This window comes from Mirounga leonina, unplaced genomic scaffold, assembly GCF_011800145.1.
Source record: "Mirounga leonina isolate KUSES-001 unplaced genomic scaffold, KU_Mleo_1.0 Mir_129, whole genome shotgun sequence".
Classification (NCBI taxonomy): domain Eukaryota; kingdom Metazoa; phylum Chordata; class Mammalia; order Carnivora; family Phocidae; genus Mirounga; species Mirounga leonina.
The window spans coordinates 57,888,530-57,895,547 of NW_023270323.1; positions in this window are offsets into that span (position 1 = coordinate 57,888,530).

Consider the following 7,018-nt stretch of genomic DNA (forward strand, 5'->3'; position numbering starts at 1 on the left):
TCTTTTTTCCATCTCATTGTTTCTATCCCTGAATCTCTTTGATATCACCTTGAATGGTTATAAATAATTTCAATCTCTGTAATGTTTTCTATGAAATGTTTATGAGGAATGTCCATTGTCAGTGTGATACCTTAGCATTTAGGATACATTCGAACCACACAAAATAAATTCTACATTTCACTAGTCCTAAGTTGTACATTTTTTATATTTTAATATATTTGAAATTGAGATACATCTTATATGGCATTATATGATTAATTGGCCTGGTAGCAGTCAAGTTGTATTTGTGGATATATTAACTTCAAAACCATCTGCATCCGAATATTCAAATTAAATTCTAATTGTTATGAAAAAAAATCATATAGATAATATTGGAGTTGTCATTTAATGCATAGGAATCACTGGTTGTAGGGAAATGATGAATCAGATATATTTGGCAGTATGTTAAAGTTGGAATAAAAATAAGGTGAGACCCATATAAAGTTAAAACTAGCTTAAGGACACAGAGCCAGGGGCGCCTGGGTGGCTCAGTTGGTTAAGCAACTGCCTTTGGCTCAGGTCATGATCCTGGAGTCCCGGGATCGAGTCCCGCATCGGTCTCCCTGCTCAGCGGGGAGCCTGCTTCTCCCTCTGACCCTTCCCCCTCTCATGTACTCTCTCTCATTCTCGCTCTCTCAAATACATAAATAAATCTTTAAAAAAAACAAAAAGGACACAGAGCCAATGGCTTCTGCTCATTTATGGATTCTTTCAAGAAGTGCTGTATCATGGCGGCACCTGGGTGGCTTAGTCAGTTAGGCTTCCAGCTTGATCTTGGCTCAGATCATCATCTTAGCATTGTGAGATCAGGTTGTGGGGCTCCATGCTGAGCGTGGAGTCTGCTTAAGATTCTCTCTCCCTCTGCACCTCCCCTTCACATATGCTCTCTCTTAAAAAAAAAAAAAAATGCTGTATCATGGTGGTCTTGATGGCATTCAGCATGACTTTGTGTTTAAAAAATATGGACGACAACAATGAGCTAAAAAAATATTCGGAAATTTGTATTTTGAAAGTGAAAGAGTTTTAGGAAGACCTTAACCTAACATGGAGGACATTAGGAGAAGGAAGGGAAAAATGGGGGGCTGGGATTGGAGGGAGAGATGAACCATGAGAGACTATGGACTCTGAGAAACAAACAGGGTTTTAGAGGGGTCGGGGGGAGGGGGGATTGGTTAGCCAGGTGATGGGTATTAAGGAGGGCATGTACTGCATGGAGTACTGGGTGTTATACGAAAACAATGGATCCTGGATCACCACATCAAAAACCAATGATGTATTGTATGGTGACTAACATAACATAATAAAATTAAAAAAAAAAAAAAAGACCTTAGTCAACTTAGTTTGCTTATATTGCCTTTTTAAAGGTATATGCATGAGTTACATATGATAACTCTGTACCTAATTAAGTTGAAAATAGCTCTTTTAGAAAATAAAATATGATATGACAAAAGAGATTGTGTCAATATGACAAAAGATTGTTTTATAGGCAGGATTTTTGTCTTTTTGCTGTTGTATGTAAAATAGGATTGGTGATTAAAATTTATAATAGTCAGTGAAATTTATAAAATCATGATAAAAATTAGTGCTATACTTACTTTTTTTACAAAATGTGAACACTTTTTGAGAAAATGCATTTTCCTGCTTTTTGCAGAATTAATCAAAATTAGAATTTTATTTATTTATTTATTTATTTAAAGATTTTATTTATTTATTCATGAGAGAGAGAGAGAGGCAGAGCGAGAAGCAGGCTCCCAAGGAGCAGGGAGCCCGATGCGGGACTTGATCCCAGGACCCTGAGATCATGACCGGAACCGAAGGCAGACGCTTAACCATCTGAGCCACCCAGGTGCCCTAGAATTTTATTTAGAATATATTAGAATTATATTTAGAAATTTATTAGAATATATATCTAAAATATATATTAATTATTTTAATTTAGGCTATAATTAGCAAATAAAAGCTTTTTTTCCTTACTGAGCTAATATATAAATTGTTATATATGGGCGCCTGGGTGGCTCAGTTGGTTAGGCGACTGCCTTCGGCTCAGGTCATGGTCCTGGAGTCCCAGGATCGAGTCCCGCATCGGGCTCCCTGCTCAGCGGGGGGTCTGCTTCTCCCTCTGCCCTCTTCCCTCTCGTGCTCTCTGTCTCTCATTCTCTCTCTCTCAAATAAATATAAATAAAATCTTAAAAAAAAAATTAAGTGTTATATCAGTCATATTCCCAAAATGATTTTCTCTAGACCTCTTGAGCTTCTTATAAAATTCTAATATTTTTATGAAAGAGTACATATCCAAGAGTAAAATTTGTATGGAAAAGTATCAAAATAAAATGCCAAATTGTACTCAAATACAATTTTTAAAAGAAGAACCAGGAGGGGTACTTGCCCGACCATATATAAAAGTGTACCATACATCTATATAAAATTAAATACTGTAATTTTGGTGGTAAGTTAGGTATACAGACCAATGAAGTGAAAGTGAAAATCTAAATATCATACAATAAAGGTGGTATTTTAAATCAGTACAGAAATCATCTTTAAACACATACACACACACACAATCTTTCTGAGGTTAAAAAAAAAATCATTTCAGTAGCTCATATAATTTTCAGAAAATAGCTTTCTAAGATTTAAACAAACCTGACCTTAAAATAAATAAATAAATAAACATGAAATTATAAGAAGTAAATATAGAAAAATATATTTATATTTTTGGGGCAGGCCATGTAAAATAAAAGAATAAATTCAAAAGCTGGGAAGGACAAAACAAAGAAATTTACTAAACCAAAACCTCAATCGTGTATACAACCTAATTTTGGAGAAAATATTTGCATTATATACCACGCAGAAGACCTTGATTCTTATAAATAAATAATAAAATACAAATGGGAAAACATTTGAAAAGCTTGTCATGAGAGAAAATACAAATGGTCAATAATGTTCAACCTAAGTAGTAATTAAAATATATTATTAGGGGCACCTGGATGGCACAGTTGGTTGGGTGGCAGACTCTTGATTTTGGCTTGAGTTGTGATTTCCTTGTCTTGAGATGGGGCCCCACGCCATGCTCCATGCTCAGCATGGAGTCTGCTTGGAGTTTCTCTTTCTCCCTCCTTCTGCCCCTCCTTACTGCACTCTCTGTCTCTCTTTCAAATACTAAATAAATCTAAAAATAAATAAATAAAATATACAATTAGAACTAAAGTAGTTGGAACATTTCATCAGTCAGATTGGCAAACATTAACAAAAAATGTTGATGATGTCAAATGTTGATGATGTCAAATGTAGAACAACGTGGGCCCCTATATACTCCTATGAGAGTTGCAATTTTTAATGCCAATTTGTAGTATCATCTGTTAGTACATGTATTATTTTTTCTATATCTGTTGTAACAAATTACTAGGTATTGGCAGAGGCTCTAGGACAGAATACGTTTCTTGAGGCTCTAGGAGAGAATCTGTTTCTTGCTTCTTCCAGATTCTAGTGACTGCCAGCCTTCTTAGCTTGTAGCTCTATCACCACAATCTTCAAGTTCAGCATATTCAAAATTTTCTCTGCTCCATCTTCACCTCCTTTCTCTGTATGTTTGTGTGTAAAATCTGCCCCCCACCCCTCCTCCTTCTTCTGAGAATACATATAATTGCATTTAGGGCCCATCCAGAAAATCCAAGATAATTTCCCCACATCAAGATCTTTAATTTAATGGCTTCTACAGAAACTTTTTCCCACATAAGGTGACATTTATAGGTTCCAGGCGATAGGAGCTCCATTCATTCCATTTATGAGGTCAGAGTCCTTGAAATCATTCTTGGCTTTCCTTTCTCTCATGCGCCGCATTTAAAACTTTGGGAAATCATTCTGGCTCTGTATTCAAAATAATTGCTTTTCTCCACGGCTACCATGCTGATTTAAGCCATCATCAATATTTATGTGGTTTTTGTCATAGCTTTTGAACAAGTCCTTCTGCTTCTATTCCTGCCACATGCATTCAATTCTCAACACAAAAATCAAGTCATCCTTTAATCTCTTAAGGTAGGTTATGGAAATATGGTATTAAAAACCTGCAAGGTCCCCCCATTTCACTGAGTAAAGCAAACTTGCTACCACAACCCACAAGCCCAATGTACTCTGTTCCCCACTCTGTAACTCCAACCTCCTTTCTTACCTCTCTCCCCATTCACTCCAGTCATTTCACTACAGCTGCACCACTAATCTGGCTCTTTATCCTACCAGGTATAGCCTTGATTTAAAGCTTTACATTAAATATTGCTGTGTTTGGAATTCACTTATACCAGCCATCCACTTGAATAACACCCTCACCCACAAAAGCCCTTACTCAAATATTGTTAGCAGCAATGTCAACCTGTTGCATCCTATTTACATATGAAATCTCCTTCCCAGAATAGCACCTCTGATTTGTAGCCCTATTTTTTATTCAAGTATAATTAACATATAGTGTTATAATAGTGTCAAGTGTACAATATGATTCAACAATTCTATACATTTCTCCAGCTCATCAAGATAGGATTTTCACCCTTTCTTTTCACTTTCTAACCATTATAGATCATTGTCTTTGTTATTTTAATTATTTATCTATTTTCCCATGACAGAGTATAACTTCCTTCAAGGCAGGGATGATTTTGTTTACTGATATATCCCAAAAACCTAGACCAGTGCTTGGTGCAGGGTAGGCATTCAATACATGCATAAGTAAATGAATTGCTTAATGCTACCACCTGACCCACTATGACATCTCATCCCATTTTTTTTTTTTTAAAGATTTTTATTTATTTGACAGAGAGAGATACAGAGAGAGAGGGAACACAAGCAGGGGGAGTGGGAGAGGGAGAAGCAGGTTTCCTGCGGAGCAGGGAGCCCGATGCGGGGCTCGATCCCAGGACCCTGAGATCATGACCTGAGCCGAAGGCAGATGCTTAACGACTGAGCCACCCAGGCGCCCCCATCTCATCCCTTTTTGTGTCTTCTTCTTAAAAATGTTATTACTTTTTATTACTTTTTAATTCACAGTAGTAGTTTCTTTTGACATTTGAAGCTTTCTTTGATGTGAATTTCAAATGAATCAAATTATTCAAAAGTAGTACTCAGGAAAAAATGTATTTTTTTAAAGCTTCATAGGTGATACTGTAGTAAACTCAGATTAATAATTTATTCTGTAGATTGTGTAAAATTCTGAGCTGATATCCTCTCTCAGATATAGATATAGATATAGATATAGATATAGATTATAGATATAGATATAGATAGATATAGATATAGATAGATATGTAGGAAACAGAACGCCACAACGACCACTGGTGCATGTTCGCTCAGACTCCAAGATCTCTGAGAAAACTTGAGATTGCAGGGTTAAAAATAACCCGAAAGGATCAGAGTGAAATGCCCTTGGGATGTGTGTGGTCTGTTCTAAAGTACACAGCAGAAGATGTTTTGTAGATAGGAAGCCAGCTGTAAACAGCACTCTGTGCATTCCCTTCTTTGTTATCTTATCCTGTGTTAAGGTCCGAGTACAGTGGTGTTTACAATTAATTGATCACAGCCAGTTACAGATTTCTTTACTCCTTCTCCACTCCCACTGCTTCACTTAACTAACCCTGTGTACGTGGAAGAATGTGCCTTACTAAGCCCCTGCTGTAAATCATTATAGATCTATATCATTGTAGAAGGTATATTAGACTATGGAAAATAAACCTCGGCACCTCAGGCTGTTCGCTCGGGGTCCCCTGTGCCTCGCTATACTGTCGTCTCTTTTTCTCAGTTCTTTCGCTGCCCCAGGTCCCCGACTCTCAGAGGTCGACATAGATATATTTACACCAAGGTGACAAAAAGTAGGGAGCTAAATATACATGTTTGAACAAGAAATATCAGTTAAACTATCATTAGAAGAAAAAGAAAGAAAAGGAAAAGAAAATACACAAAATTTTAAGCTATAGAAAGGTAAGATTGTGTAGACTCTTTTGCTTAATACTCTTACCACTGATATTTAACTCTATATTTTTTCCATAAAAAAACTCAACATATTGGGGTGGTATAAGTAAGATGGGTGTATATTATTTCATACATAAATAATGAGAAGTGAGATCTGTCTCCTTCCCTCAACGAGCTCATAGTTCAAAGGAAGGAGATGTTTTAAACAGAAGCCTCATCTAAAATTGGAGATCTTATTATAGATGTATATTCTATTCCAACACCAAAGATGACAGAATATATTTTATGTAGGTGTGTGAAATACGCCTGCACATTAGAAAACTCATTTAACTGAATATATAGAGAGGACTAAAGATGTTCTAGGAAAAAAAAAAAAAAAATAGGGGTATAATAATCACTGAATGGTGAGAAGGTCAATGTATCTGTTGGAAACATTGTGGCACAGTAAGAAGAGAAAGGGAATTTTGGCCAGGATTACCTAATTCTGGGATATCTTAATTCAGGATTATCTAAATCTGCAATAAAATATTATAAACTTTATTTTTTATAGTTCCTGAAAAATTTGGAGTACCTTTTAATTATAAGTCCTTTTCTTTTCTCAGTAAATATATAATTATTTTTCAGAACAAAAGCTTAATAATCATTGACAACTGTCAACCCAGCAGTATGTTTTCTCTTTCTGTTTCCTAATTGTCAACAAAGAATGAAGTAAGGCTACTCATGTAAAATTATACTTCTTTAGAATTACAGACTTTAATCCAGAAGTAACCATCTTGAATTGAGAAAATAAACCATATCATGGAACCAGTTTCTATTCCCTTATTATGCAAATTGTTTAGCATATTGCTCAAACATTGAGAGACATGCTACATGAATATGAGTATGTGTCAACATGTGAATGCTTTTGGCATTTTTCTACTTATTTTGAAATCTTAGCAGTAGGAAAAGATTACTGAGAAAAGGACATGCTGAAACAGTATTTCCATTGTAGAATAGATGTATAGATAGTACAAATGAAAGACTATTTTCAACT